This window comes from Myripristis murdjan, chromosome 11, assembly GCF_902150065.1.
Source record: "Myripristis murdjan chromosome 11, fMyrMur1.1, whole genome shotgun sequence".
Classification (NCBI taxonomy): Eukaryota; Metazoa; Chordata; class Actinopteri; order Holocentriformes; family Holocentridae; genus Myripristis; species Myripristis murdjan.
This window is the reverse complement of record NC_043990.1, coordinates 31,762,326-31,777,983: the sequence shown is the minus strand read 5'-3', so window position 1 is coordinate 31,777,983 and position 15,658 is coordinate 31,762,326. Positions and strand designations below refer to the sequence as shown.

The 15,658-nt window shown below is 42.5% G+C and overlaps 1 protein-coding gene across 8 annotated transcripts in view; it reads left to right on the top strand.

The window, feature by feature from the left end:
* The window catches only part of LOC115367606 (uncharacterized), a 34,193-nt gene that overhangs the window by 5,025 nt on the left and 13,510 nt on the right, over positions 1–15,658 (top strand). Inside the window, exon 4 of one of the 8 annotated variants that reach the window (XR_003928936.1) lies at positions 166–575. The exons of 6 other annotated variants lie outside the window; for them this stretch is intronic. The gene's annotated coding sequence lies outside the window, so the exon portion shown is untranslated. Of the gene's footprint in view, positions 1–165; positions 762–15,658 lie in introns of those variants that run through there. One more of the 8 variants, XR_003928934.1, reaches the window with a different exon arrangement.

The window sequence follows — 15,658 nt, the reverse complement described above, 5'->3', positions numbered from 1 at the left end:
GCATTTATTGACATCAAATAATTTACATATAAGTAATACCAGTGATAATCATACCATGGGGCCAGCCTAGCAGGCAATGCACATAAGAAGAAGAGAAAAAAAAGTGTGACATACACCATAAAAAAAATATTTGCAAGACTAAATGTCCTGTCAAATTGTTTGGAGTTGTTACAGGTATCCAGCATATCGCAGCTTCGTAAGCTGGTGCTGGGGCTTCCTGGGGCGCAGAATCCGGGTCGTCATTCCAGCTTGTGTGGTCCTTCGCATCCGCACGGAGTTTCCTGATGCTGAAGGCCACTGCGTGGGACTTAAACTGGCCCTCGATTGAACCGGGACACATAGCTGGCAATGACCTCCTCCTTGTCAGGCCGCTCGAACTGTGCAGTTAGGTCCTCTGGAACGGGAATGGCCAATACTGCATCTGTGTATGGTGCTGGGTCCACAAAGACAACATACCCTGTTTTATAAAATACATGCACAAACACTTTGTTTACCTTTTTTTCACAATGACTGAAAGTGTTCCTCTAAATACCTCCTGACATTTGACACTTTATCTAATTTATTGTTTTTATAAGGTTGTTTTTTGTGTGTTTTAGTTTTTACTGTTATTTTATGTTGAAATTCGTGTAACATGTAAGAGCAATACCCGACACATATGTTTTGGTTGAAAAATTAAAAAAAAGAATTTAACACTTACGGAATGTCGGGTCTGTCTTTAGTGGTTTAGCTCTGCATTCTCCCTTCACGGCCTTTGGAAAGTGGACCTTGAAGAGGGGTACATCTTCAAGTGTAGTCTGGCATGTAACATCTCTTGATGCAGGAAACTGTATGGATGCACTTGATGTGCTGGCCTGTATAAAGGAAACAGGGTTACACCAACATTTTCTCAAATATGTAGTTATAACAGCTCCAAGCAGTGCAAAAATTATGACAACAAATGCACACAATTATAAAAAGTAATGTGTTATACAGACTATTTCACTTCCAGTGTAAACTGTATTGTAACATAACCAAAGCTTGTAAATCCAATAAATGTTGCATGTGCAAAATGTATATTCTATCCCCTTTCACATATTACCTACTGTAACTCCGCGCTTATCTATACGTGAGACATTAAGACAACAATGTAACATGATATACTGAGTGGGGGAAGGGAGCGGTGGTAGCGAAAAACCATTGAATCCGAGAAATAAAACTTTATTTATGACAAGCCCAAACACCTACCCTTATCTCTGCAAAGCCTTTTTGTCTGAATGCAGCCTTATCAGCTTGATTTTGCAGACACAAACACCTCTTTTAAGTTCCTGGGAATCAACATAACAGAGAACCTGACATGGACTTCACATATCTCTGCCCTGGTTTAAAAAGCTCAGAAACGGCTGTATTTCTTAAGGAAACTTCAGAAAGCAAAATTCCCACGACAAGTTCTTGTCAGCTTCTACAAAGCATCCTGACTGGAAACATCACAAACTGGCATGGGATGTGCACGGCCCAGGACAGGAAGACTCTGCAACGAGTGATTAAAACTGCCCAAAACATCATTGGCACCCATCTACCAAGCATCAGTGATATTGGGGAGGTGAGGTGCCTGCACAGAGCCAAAAGGATCCTAAAAGACAACACCCACCCCAGCCACAGCCTGTTCACCCTGCTGCCGTCAGGCAAAAGATACAGAAGTATTCGCTGCCGTACCACCAGACTACAGAGCAGCTTCTTCCCTCAGGCTGTGAGACTACTAAATGCACCATCTGAACTCCTCCAGGCTTAATAGTTCTATTTTAGAATTACTAGATTTCTATATCTTGTTAACTCTTGTATTGTGTTAGAAAGCTGACACTTTTGGTGCTAGTGGGTCAAATTTGACCCATGACTTAACTCCCAAAATAGTAAAAAAAAAAAAAAAAAAAAAAAAAAAAAAAAACGATTATCATCCAAAAAAAAAAAAATTAAATAATAATAATAATAATAATAATTCTATTTTCTACACAATCAATCAATTAATCAATCAAGAGGGAACCACACTTTAATTTCATTATTCAACCTGTTGTATAATGACAAATAAACTTCCTTGTATCCTCTCAGGTTAGCCTCAACTGTAGCGGCTAACATCATTCATTCATTCATTCATCTTCTAAACCGCTTATCCTCACTAGGGTCACGGGGGGTTGCTGGAGCCAATCCCAGCGCTCATAGGGCGAAGGCAGTGAAACACCCTGGACAGGTGGCCAGTCCATCGCAGGGCTGGCTAACATCAGGTTACTGAAATTTACGTTAGCAGCTTGGTACTAACCAAAGTTACACGATCATACCGAGCAGAAGAACTGCGTACAACCAGGGCCATTAGTTTTTCGGAAAAGTACCACAGGAGATATCTATCAAGCACTAACATTTAAGCAATAAGCCCCTCGAAGCCTCGAAGTGGGTTACAGTGATTTTACAACGGCTGAGGGGCGCTGTAAAATCACTGTAACCCACGGCTTCGAGGGGCTTATTGCTTAAGCAACACACACTTTAGTGACGACTGCGGTCGTAGCGTCCATAACAACAACAGCTGAGAGTACGTTAGCTCCCCTGTGATACAACATTAGCTACACAGAAAGCACCATGAAAAGTGGCCACATGCATCCAAATTACAAATAACGCTGTGTGTATAGAGCTAGCTTCAAATTACATATATGTTCACACAGCTTCTCTTCAACGTCCTCTGGTATTATTTACTGTTGCGTATTACCCTAACTAGTATAAGGAAGCTATGTTACCAACAGTAACTTACGTTAGCTGCCATGCTAAAACCACATTCAACAGGCTATCACGCTAAATAGGCTTATACAGTAAAGCAACATAAAGTGGTAAAACTTACAGCTCCCACGTTTGTAGTTGGGTCACGGACAGTTGGTACCGATCCATGCTTTATCTTCAGATTCTTAGCGAATCCTGATTTGTCCTGGCCCTCGTTGAGAAAGCAGTCCGCAGTGAAATGGTGAGCACATACAACATTTTAGGAATTGTTGTGGGTACATTTCCATCGAAAATAAAATGAATCCACTGGGTCTTCAAAACCTCTGACGAAGGAGGTAGAAATAGACTTTTGTGCTCGCTTGTGCAGCCAACAACAGAGCAGCTTCCGTGCTTTGCTCGTATCTTCGACATGATTGTTTTACCGGACCTGCGTTTGCGAGGGGAGTTCTTCTTCTTCTTCTTCTTCTTGTTTTACGGCGGTTGGCATCCAGCTTATCGGTGCATTACCGCCACCTACTGTTCCGGAGTGTGGATCAGACAATAGACTTACAGACTAACAATATTATACACTTGTGCCAAAAAAAAAAAAAAAGAAAGAAAGAAAGAAAATTATAAAATTATATATATATATATATATATATATATATATATATATATATATATACACACACACACACTTCCTACTATTAATGCCCTACCCATGTAACAAACTGCCACCTAGACTCTAACCCTCCTTATCCATCAGATTCTATAATAAACACCTGTATCCCTTAAGAAAGCCATCAGTATCCTAACCAGCTCTCTCCTTTCCATACTCAACAATACTTTTAATGTAAGATCCTGTATCCCTAAGTCCCTCATCTTATTCCTCATCACCTCTCTCTGCATCTCATATTTCTGACACCTCAAGACCACATGCTCCACTGATTCCTCCTCCTGACATCCCTCACACAGACCAGTCTGGTGTTTCCCTAACAATTTCAATGTTTTGTTCAGTGCACAATGCCCCAACCTTAATCTAGTCATCACAATCTCCTCTCTCCTATGCCCACTTCCCTTCCTTTCACCTCGAACACTTTTTTGAATTTGATAAAAATGCCTCCCTTTCTCCTCACCATCCCACCTTTCTTGCCACATCTGAATTGTCCTCTCCCATATTGCACATTTAACCTCTGCTTTGCTAATACTCACTTGCATTTCTACACTTCCTTTCCTCAACGCCCTCCCTGCTAACTTATCTGCCCTCTCATTCCCCCTCACCCCTACATGTGCTGGAACCCACAGAAACCTTACCTGACCTCCCTGACTAACTGTTCTTGTGACTGACTGAAGTACTTGATAAAGAATATCTTGACGACTGCTTGAATTAAAAGACCTTAAACTAGCTAGGACTGAGGATGAATCAGAACAAATCAGCACCTTCTTTTGACTGCTTTTTTCCACCCACCTTAATGCAACCAGCACCGCCAGCATTTCCACTGTATATACCCCTAACTTACTGGATGTTCTTCTATTTATCCCAATTCCTTTCCCTGGCACCGCCACCCCAAACCCTGTCACCTCTGTGTCTGGTTGTTTAGCACCGTCTGTGTATACCTGTGTGAAATCACTATATTCTTCCATTACATGACACTTGAATGTATTCACCAAATATATTGTACCCTTTCCCTTCCTTTTCACCTCTAACAGGTACCAGTCCACCTCAGGCCACACAAGCTTCCATGGAGCCATCACTGGAAAAAGTACTGTTGGGCTTATCTTCATCTCAAATATCCCATATTCTTTTGCTATATCATTCCCTATTCTGGCAAAGTTGTCCCTGTGGATCCTCCCATTCTCCCAACACTCCTGCAATACTCCTTTCGTGGGGTGAAAATTGTTGTGCCCCTGCAAATTTGCCCAATAATTATTCATCAACTGCATCCTTCTTAATTCTAGAGGCAATTCTCCCAATTCTACCTGTAAAGCAGGCACTGGTGAAGACTTGATAGCCCCACTACAGACTCTCAAAGCCTGCGCTTGAATCACATCCAGTCTCCGTAGAACAGATTTAGCTGCTGACCCATATGCTATACTGCCGTAATCCAGCACCGATCTTATCATAGCTACATACAGCTTCTTCAACGCTGAACTTCCTGCCCCCCATTCCCTTCCAGTCAAACATCTCATCACATTTATTACTTTTTTGCATTTTATTTCTATTTTCCTGATATGATCTGCCCATGTCAGTCGAGAATCAAATAGAACTCCCAAAAATTTGAACGTTCCAACCCTTTCTAATGCTTTCCCATACATACTCAGCTTCATTCTTTCCTCAGTTCTTTTCCTGGTAAAAAACACTGTTTGAGTTTTTTCCACTGAGAACCTGCACCCCCAATCAAAACCCCATTCCACCACCTCATCAATTGCACTTTGGACTTTCCTGATTGCATGTTCTACATTCCTTCCTCGTTTCCACAGGGCTCCATCATCTGCAAAAAGTGATCTCCCTATATCCATCGGCACTTTTAAAAATACATCATTTATCATGATGATAAAGAGCAACGGACTTATCACGCTCCCTTGAGGTGTACCATTTTCAACTGTATACTGGTTAGATAAATCTGGCCCAATGCGTACCTGGATCTTCCTATCATATAAAAAATCCTTTATCCAGTTAAATACTCTCCCCCCACCACCCATCTTGTGTAGTTTTATTAGCAATCCCTCCTTCCACATCATGTCATAAGCCTTTTCAATATCAAAAAACACTGCTATAACTGATTCCTTATTTGCCTGAGCCTTTCTTATTTCAGTTTCTAACCTTATCACAGAGTCCATGGTATTCCTCCCCCTCCTAAATCCACTCTGGCAACTATCCAACAATCCCTTCCTCTCAAGTTCATATGACAATCTTTCTGTTACCATCCTCTCCATTATCTTACATATATTTGACGTTAGTGCTATTGGTCTATAGCTAGTAGGTTTAGATGGATCCTTTCCCGGTTTCCTAATTGGAATCACTACTGCTTCTTTCCAAGCTCCTGGTAACCTCCCCTCCTCCCACACTCTGTTATAAAGCTTCAGCAACTTCAATAGCGCTCCTTCCCTAGATGTTTTAACATAATGTAACAAACCTGATCTTTCCCTGGAGAAGTTGGTCGTGATCTCTTTATAGCTCTCACCATCTCTGCCAAAGTAAATGGCTCATCAATTATTTCATCTGTACTCTCCCTCCTCTCTAACACACCTGGATACTGATTCATAGTTCTGTCTCTTCTCTTTCTTCCTTCTTCCGACAAATTTCCTGAGCTATGTATATTTACAAAAGCCTTGACCATGATCTCTGCCTTATCCCTGTTGGATATTGCTGTTTCTCTCTCTGATATTATGACTGGATAATCCCATTCCCTTCTGTCTCCCCCCATCCTCTTTACCATTCCCCAAACCTCTCCAACTGGTGTCGTTCTTCCTATTTTGTTGCAGAAATTCCTCCAACTTGCCTTCTTAGCTTGACGTACTGTTCTTCTCACCACTGCCTGCGCCTTTTTGTACTCTATTAAATTCTGCATGTTATGGGTTCTTTTAACTAGCCTGAAAGCTCTATTCCTGTTTCTTACAGCCTGACGGCATTCCTCTGTCCACCATGGTACCAGTTTTCTGTTCTTCTTGTTTTTACTCCTGGGTATAGCTCTTTCTGCCGCCATTATGATTGCTGACGTTACCTGATTATTTAGTTCATCAATATCTCCAAACATATCTATCCCATTCATCATTTCCTTACTCAGGCTCTTGAACTTATCCCACTCTGCCTTTCCAAAAACCCACTTTCTGATTCCCTCACTTCCTCTCACTTCCACTCTTTCTCCCACCATACACAAAACTGGGTAATGATCACTGCCTATTGTTGATGCTGACCAAACTTCCCAGTTACCTATTCCAGCCAGGGTGTTAGATACTAGAGTTATATCCAATACTGACTCTGTACCAGTTGTTACATTTATCCTTGTTCCTCTGCCATCATTCATACATACCAACTCCCTTTCATCCATCAGATCTTCAATTACCTGTCCATTTAAGTCTGTTTGTGTCTTTGTGTTTTAAGTCTGTTCCTGGCCATTAGCCAGTAAGCTCCTCGCATTCCATTGTAAAATAATGACCATAACTATTATCAACAGGTTCATGGTGTCTCCAAACTTGACTGATTAGTGAGGTTATCCCTCACTTCTTCCCATGTCAGTCCCACTAGTCCCAGATGATGCACTGCTGCCCTAACAATCAGCTGGATTTTTTCACTCTTTGACTTCACTTCTGCTGTGCTGTTAACCACTCCTGCAATAAATGTTACTAAATCCCTTTTGTCCACATACATCCTGTCATTTATTTTTTGTTGCTGCTCTCTACCTCCCATTGCTCCTTGATCATTAGTTCCAACATGCTGCTCTCTTGATACTCTTACAGCTTCTGCATAAGATAGCCTTCTTTCCACTCTTATTTTCTGGATACCATTCTCCCTTTTCATAGCCTCACATCCCCCATATGCCACAGTATGAGCTCCTCCACAGCTAGCAGTAGTGGTATAGTTATCACACAAGACTTGTTATTTATAAACCCGGGTTAAATTCTCGCTAGAAGCATGTTTGTTTCCCCTCAGATGCCCAGGCCTATGGAAGAAATATATTTTGTCAGTAGAATAAGGACACATTATCAATTTTCAAGGTAAATATATGCACATTAATGTGACAGGCATATTAGTCTAAATAGTGTAATGTTGATGATTATCTAAAATGTGAAAACATGCATATATGGTTCTTTGTCAGAGGGCCTCATTTCATCATTTTCTTTCTGATATAATCAAATTCTCAAGGTAAATATATACACATTAATGTGATAGTCTAAATAGTGTAATATTGATGATTATCTAAAATGTGAAAAAATATGGTTCTTCATCTGAGGTTCTCATGTAGTTATTGTACCTGTGAACACTCTGCCAGACCACCAAGGATCACACACACACATTCATTCATTCATCTTCTAAACCGCTTATCCTCACAAGGGTCGCGGGGGGGTCCTGGAGCCTATCCCAGCGCACATACGGCAGTGAAACACCCTGGACAGGTCGCCAGTCCATCGCAGGGCAGACAGACAAACACTGACAACCACACACACAATCACACCTAGGGGCAATTTAGCTTCTCCAATTCACCTGACCTGCATGTCTTTGGACGGTGGGAGGAAACCGGAGTGCCCGGCGGAAACCCACGCAGACACGGGGAGAACATGCAAACTCCACACACAAAGGACCCTGGGTGGGACACACACACATTAGTATTCAAATAGACTTAGAGTTTCTTTACTGTCATTGCACAAAAATAAATAAATAAATAACACAGCAGTGAGTTTTTTGCAACAAAATGTAGTTGCTTGGTTTCCGGATTACAACAGAGATGGAATTGTGGGGCAGTTTAAATAATTAAAATATAATCTATATAACTAGTCCATAAAAAAACAAGAGCTAAATAATAATGAGTGCAATGGCTCAGTAGAAAGTCAAGCATTAACATTAGACCCAAAATATACATTAAACAGTCTATGCTGTGGGAATGGCTTGAGGGAATTTGTTTAAAATGCACACTGAGTACAGGGTTTTCCCTGGCTTTTGGGGGGGCTCAGGTGGTCCCTGGTCAGTAATAATGGGTAAGTTATAATGACCAAATTAAACTAAACATGTGTCTTACATGTGGAAGGTGATTCCCTGTTGTCTGGATTGTGCAGTACGTCGGTTTTTACAATCATAGGCTGCACAATGTTGAGGCATTTTCCATTTTCCATATTCATTTATTCTCTATTACACAGCAATTTCCCACACAACAAATATCTTATGTGAAAGGAGTTCTACTACACATTTTCTTCTGGATGCAGTAACACCAGTGGCGCTCCTCCAGCAGATGGCGCCGTAGGATAGCCTCTACAGCCTATTACAGTTTTTTTCAATTGTTTACACACAATTTTGAAAACAGGGCCTCTTTTTTTCTAAACACCTCACACAATTAACCAAACACCACACCCAATTTGCAGAACACTCCAGTTTGTTTGCAAAATGAAACATATCAGCCAAAACCATAAACAAATTGATAAAACCATATGCTCAGTTATAGTAACATGTCAATCAACAAGGAAAATCAGAACAAAATAGTAGTTTTCTTATCTGTAGACAAACAGGACACTGAGGGAAGCTGGACTGAGAGTTCAGCCAAATCTCAGCAGAAATACAGCAGCGACAGTAATTCTTCTTCTTTGTTCAGGTGCTATCACTTCAGGTCCCTCTCTACCTCTTCCTCTACCTTGGCCTCTTCCTCTACCTCCTTCTTCTCCTCTTTGAGCTCCTCCTCTCATTCTCACTCTTCTTCTTTTAACTTCTTCCATTTTTGTTGAAGACAGGTGAACTTACCTGCTGGCTATTATACCTACCTGAGTGCTGTATTTTCAATTTAGCACATGTGTGTTTCCACACCAGGTCGATGTGCTTATCCAGTTCGTTCATTAGTGTGGTCACTGGCAAGCCAGGGCTTTGTAATGAGAAGGAAATAGCCTCACAATCCTTATCTGTGTCTAAGGTGTGAAAATGCGTGTAGAGTTTTGCAAATCACTTTCTGTAATGTTTTGCAAAAAGTGTGAAGCTGAGTCTGTGCTTATTGTTGTGCAACTCTGCACAGGTGTTTTGCTTCTTGTGTGTAAAGATTTGTTAATTGTGTGAAAATTTTAGTGTGTAAACAACTGTAAAAAACTGTAACAAATCCAGTGTGTCTTTCCTCCATGGTTAATTTTACAATGACTTTTATCAACTTATTTATTCATTTGTTTTAATATATAAACCTTTTTTTCAAAGGGTTTTTAGGGATTGATGATGGTTACGAGTGGGTTCATGTTTTTCTATTTAAATGTTACATGTTTATTTATTCCATTTATGCCTTATTCATGCTTTTATGTATTTTACGTGTGTGAATGTTTTTTACTGCTTGTTTTTAGCACTTATCTTTTACAGCACTTACTATTCTTTTAACTGGAGCCAGCCCTCTCTCTCCATGTACCCCCTCTTTTTAAACAATTTTATAAATACAGGAATTACACGCCAACCACAAATGTGTCTCTGGAGACCCTGTGGAGCTTGAGTTCCTTGTTAAAAATAAATACTCCTGTTAGGACCCGATTCTTTTGTTGAATGCCCAAGGACAGACCGGAGTCAATCTTCAGCTCTCAGATATAATATTTATTTGGTCACATGTAAAGCAAAGCAGCGCTGGTCTCAGTGTGACAGAGCTCTCGCAGGATCTCAGTCAGAATGAGTGTCGATATCAGGAAATGGTACGTATTTATGTTCTTGGGCTTGGGCCTGCCCCGTACATAGGTTGGACTTTAAACGCAACCGAGAGTAATTGGCCAGTTACCGGACATGGACAGGCCAACCACTGTCCATGCCTTGATCTCGGAATGTGTGATGCTATGTGTATGTATGTTGATTGGGCGTGTATCTAACGCAATAGACCTAACAAATAAGATAGAGAAAATATGTCTGGTTCCAGCTTTGTTTACCTTCTGCTAATAGCCAAGCTGTTCTGAATAATACAAGAAGCATTGAACTTTAACATGCATTGAATACTGCAAGAGACATGAACTATAAGGCCAATTATAACAATCCCCCTTTTGACATAATTTTATTATGTCAATCAAACTAGGTAAAAATGTTATTCTGTACTGTGGTACCGCTTTAGGCGGAAAACCAACCAGTCAGCCCCCCAAACTGCCAGTGATTCCCAGCCTAAATAAGCAACACAATCAACACAATTGAGGGTTTTAATGCCCCCTTTTGGTATATTCTTATCTCATCAACAAAAAAACCCATAATATAAATCTTAAGCAGAAGCATATGTATCTACCTTCCTAGCAACCTATATGTCAGCGGATATGTGTAAGCTGGCTATGTGTAAGTATGATTAGCATCTATCAGCAGTAATTCATCTTGCACAGTTTATGGAAAACACTAAACATTTCTATGAAAACCTATGAGTCTCACGCCCCTATATGTATGCGAGTAAATATATGGTTATGTATTAGCAGTAGCGTATATCATGTGACTATATGGGGTTCAGGGATACAAAAAACGGTCTTCTTGGGTGTCGTAGTCGAGTCCGTCCAGGTCCACTTCAGTCTCGTCCTCCCCGGGCTCAGGGAGGGAGACCATAGGAATCGTGTCGCCATGGTATTGAATTAATTGATAAGGAGGTGGTGCGGGAAATCTGTCATTAATTGCCCTAGTGATGCATTGCAGACAGAGATGTCTGATGCATGGTATGCAACAGCATCCGCATAGCGTGAGTACTGTAACGGCAAAGAGCAAAGATGTCAATACAGAAACGATCACAGTTTTCCACTTTCCAAATGAATGATCAAGCCAATTAGCCAAGGGATTTGTTATCCCTGAGTGTGCTACCAATTCGTCTGCCATGGTCTTTAAGCCAGAAAGAGCCCGAGTTACAGAGCCGTCCGGTGCTGTATTGTTTGGAATGAAGATGCAACAGTCATGAGAGAACATAGCGCACACACCTCCTTTTTCAGCTAAGAGAAAATCGAGGGCCAATCGGTTTTGGTAAGTCATTAATGAAGTAGCAGCCAATTGTTCATGCAGACCAAAGATAGCATCTCGTGTCATGTTGCTCAGCCGTTGCACATTGAAATGTATGAAATTTATCCTGTCAACATTCTTATTTATAGTGACCCACCAGAATAACGAGGATTCAAAGCCTGCTGCAACCTGGTCCACTAATTTGTATTCATCAGGCACACCCCGTGGGATCCCAATTGCGTCAATGTATATGGGAGAATTGTGGTAAAGGTCGAATGCAGCTCGTTTGTGCAGGTGTGATTTGGCGACAGGCTGGAAATCATAGTGAAATTTGTCATAATGAGAAACAAGTTCAGCTGCTGTAATTTTTATCAATGTAATGGGTGCAATCAAGGATAGTATGGTGCATGTTCCTGTCCAGCTAGAAGGAAGTGTATTCCTTAGGCGATTCCCACCACAATACCAATAAACATCTGAACGAGAGTAAGTCAGTGTGGTTGCATTTGGCCAGTCGGTAACATTAATGGTAGTTGTGCACCAATCCTCTGGTATGTCGCCTACATTCAGACCAGATATGTCGAATTTAGTGAGACAGGTGTGATTGTTTCTGACAGGTGTAAATATTGGTGGGATCGCCTTTGGTGGGGACAACGGGTACGTTGTCTCCAGATGTTTGCATGCTTCTGTGGGATTTTCAGTGGTGTGTAAGTGCATCATGCAAAAGGTCTCATTTTCAGAAAATGGTGATGGAACAGTTAACAAAGTTGGTCTAGGAGTTGAGCACACTACACAGTCTTCTCTAGTGGCCATTCTGGCTGCGTTCTCTACCCAGTCCAGCCAATAATTTTTCTCAGTGAAACCCGTTTCAATTTCCAATACATCTGTTACAGAAAGGTTAGCAACGTCTTTGGCCATGATGCCGTCGGTAACCAATTTAGTAGTATTGCTCATTTCAGGAGGTTGTTGTGCTGTCACAGTTATCATGAAATAGCCTAAGGGATCAGTTCCAGTTTCGTAAGCCCCAAGGACGTAGTGGTTTGTGTCTGACAGTTGTGGTTTTTTCAGTGTGAGGATCAATGGGTTGCAAGATTCGTCATTACAGGGGTATCGTGGGGTACCCTTAATCAGTGCCAATCGTGATTTTAATGGGTTGTCCAGTTGGTAGCCCCAGTCTAGCGGGCCAGTATTCACCACGACAAGATCCCAACCAACACCACAGTAGGGGCGACCCAGATAATATTCACCATCATGATGGCCCTGGTTCCTGGTACCATCACTGCATATGTATTTTTCAGACAACCCATGTGCTTGTTCATTAGGGCCACACGTGATGACAGCACACAAATCAAAAGTTATGACCCCATCTTGGTTTTCAACAAATTGCAGGTTAATCAGGTGGCTTCTCCCGCTTACAGATCTCTTTGTCAGGTGGCGTGGTGTGGTGGTAGGATAGATCAATTCAGGGTCAGTGTGGTTTTGCTTAGCTGTGTGGGACTTGGAAGTTACGATTTCCCACACCAAAACAGGCAGAACTATCATCAACGTTAGTGTCACCAAAATAGCTACAGCTACCCTGGTGCCACAACCCAGTCTCCAGAGAGGAGTTCTCCTGGATATCTCCCTTGTCATGTGCCTGTCCACTCGACTGTATGGTCTCATTTCCAGTGTAGTCATTGTCAGTGCCTTACTATCTAAGTGTGCCCCAGTCGGGGTCACGGGTCAGTGTCAGTCGGCAAGGTTAGTAAGTCAGTCCGAACCTCAGTCAGTGTTCTGTCATTCGGGTCTTTTGTCAGTGCACAATGTGTCTTGTGGATCCAGTTACTCAGTCTGTCGTCTGTCAGCCAGACCTTCACACAGTGTGATGTGACCTCAGCCACCTTATACGGTCCCTTCCATCTCGGAGAGGACCAGTTCAGCTTGTTGACCTTTCTGAGCACCCAGTCTCCAACCTCCACTGGTGAGGTTTCCTGGTCCTGTTCCTTGGAGAGTATTGCGGTCACCTGTTGAGAGATACTCATCACAGTATTGTTCAGCTGTTTCACATATTCACCCAGATTCTCATATTGTAACAGCACAGGCGGTGTGTCGGTTGGTGCAGTGGTGAACGGACAGGGCATCTTTCTTCCTGTCAAAATCTCATGCGGGCTGACATTCAGGGTCGCATTTGGAGTCGACCTCAAGCTGAATAGCACAATGGGTAGGGCCTCAACCCATGTTAATTTGGTGTCTGCGCAGACCTTAGCCAATCCTTCTTTAATAGTTCTGTTTGCCCTTTCCACCAGCCCTTGAGAGGCCGCATGATAAACTGCACCAAACTTGTGTTTAATCCCAAACCGCCTTTCCACTTCTCTCAACTCTTCACCAGTGAAACAAGGACCATTGTCAGACCTGATCAGCTCAGGTACTCCAAATCTGGGTATTATCTCTCTCGTCAACCATTTAATCACTTCCTTCCCCTTCTCAGTTCTGGTGGGTGTGGCCTCAACCCACCTAGAGAAAGGATCAACACAGACAAGAAGATATCTCTTGCCCTCGGTCCTGTGCTCCGCTCCCATATCAGTAAAATCAATCACTATCTCTTTCCAGGGAGCATCAGGCACAGGAAAGGTCCCCAGACCTGCTTTCAGTGAAACCTTTGGATTGAAGTGATTGCATATCTCACATGACTGTACAAAATATTTGGCAATGTCCTTCAAGTGAGGATGCCACCAATGTTGCGAGATGAGGGCTGTTACTCTAGAACTAGCGCAGTGCGCTCTGCTGTGTGCCTCTTGGCATAACAAGTTCAGTAGTCCCGCTGGAGCTACTATTTTGCCCTCATGGTTTCTCCAGAGCCCTGTACAGTCTTTTGTGGCTCCCTTTTCCAGCCATGCTTGCTTCTCAGCTGGAGCAGCTGCCTGTTGCAGCTCCTTGATATTCTGTACACATAGGTCCCTATGTGGTTTATCATCAGTTTTCTTTTGAGACATCTGTTTATGCACATTGTACCCAGCTACATCTTTTGCTGCCATGTCTGCCGCATTGTTGCCTCTAGCCACTTTGCCATCCCCCTTTTGGTGTCCTCTGCACTTAACTATGGCAACCTGATTTGGTTCTAGCAGAGCATAATAAAGATCCATGAGCTGATTCAAATGTTTAACAGGGGTGCCGTCTGAAGTCACAAAACCTTTCCTTCTCCAATGACACATGTCCACGTGTACTGCTTGAACTGCATAGGCCGAATCAGTGTAAACAGTGGCAGTTTTCCCTTGTGCTAATTTACATGCTTCTGTTAGCGCAACCAATTCTGCCATTTGAGCTGATGCTGGTTGAGGAATTAAATGTGCCTGTCTCGTCTCTAAACCTGCTGCTGTTTCCTCCACAACAGCATACGACGTCACTAACCCGCCAGTGGGAGAGTGATGGCTGTGACCGTCGCAGTACAGTGTCATCTGAGCATCTTTAAGTGGTTCTTTGTGTAGGGTGGGATGTAACTGCATTTCCTTATCAGTCTCTGCTGCACAATCGTGATCTTGCTCAGTGTCCATACGTGTTGCCATATTAGCCCCTTCGCTGGTGAAGTGGATGTGAGGTTTGTTAAGAAGATGTTGCAAGCCGTGGATCCTGTGTGCTGACAATGTGAATGCATTGGAGTCAAGAAATGCTTTCACTCCATGTGCTGTGTGCACAATGGTGTGGTTGCTCATTGTGATGTGGGATGTTTTGTGCACTGCTTTGCCTATGGCGGCGACATGTCTGACGCAAGTGGGGTGTCCAATCTCAACATTGTCTAATTTTGAGCTATAGTACATCAGTATTTTTCTGTCTGTTGTACTCCTACTCTCCCCCTTTTGGTAAAGAACGGCATTGACAAACCCGTTCTTTTCATCAACATCCAAGTGAAATGGCTCAGAGTAATTAGGAGCATGGAGAGCACATGCCGATGACAGTGCTGTTTTGACGTCAACAAAAGGTTTTTCAGCTGCGGCAGTCCACTGCAATGGGGAGTTGTAGTTTTTGTATCCTGCTTGAGTCATCAATGCTCTGAGTGGTGCCAATTGCAACAACCCATTTTTGACAACCACTAATGGAGACACATCAGCAGTGGTAGTGTGAAGTGTGCAAGGTTTCTTAGAGCTAGTGGCATCACTCAGAGGCATCTGATGTTGGACAGCTTCCAACATGCTCCTCGCCTCGGCATAGGGAGAGGGGGAGGTCACGGGTGCTGGAGCAATTTCAGTTACCATGGGTGACAATGTTTTGGTTTTGATCACGGCCTGTTGTGCCTGAATTGTGTTCGCTTGGGACGTGTTATCTGTAAACTCGGCAGCTTCCGAC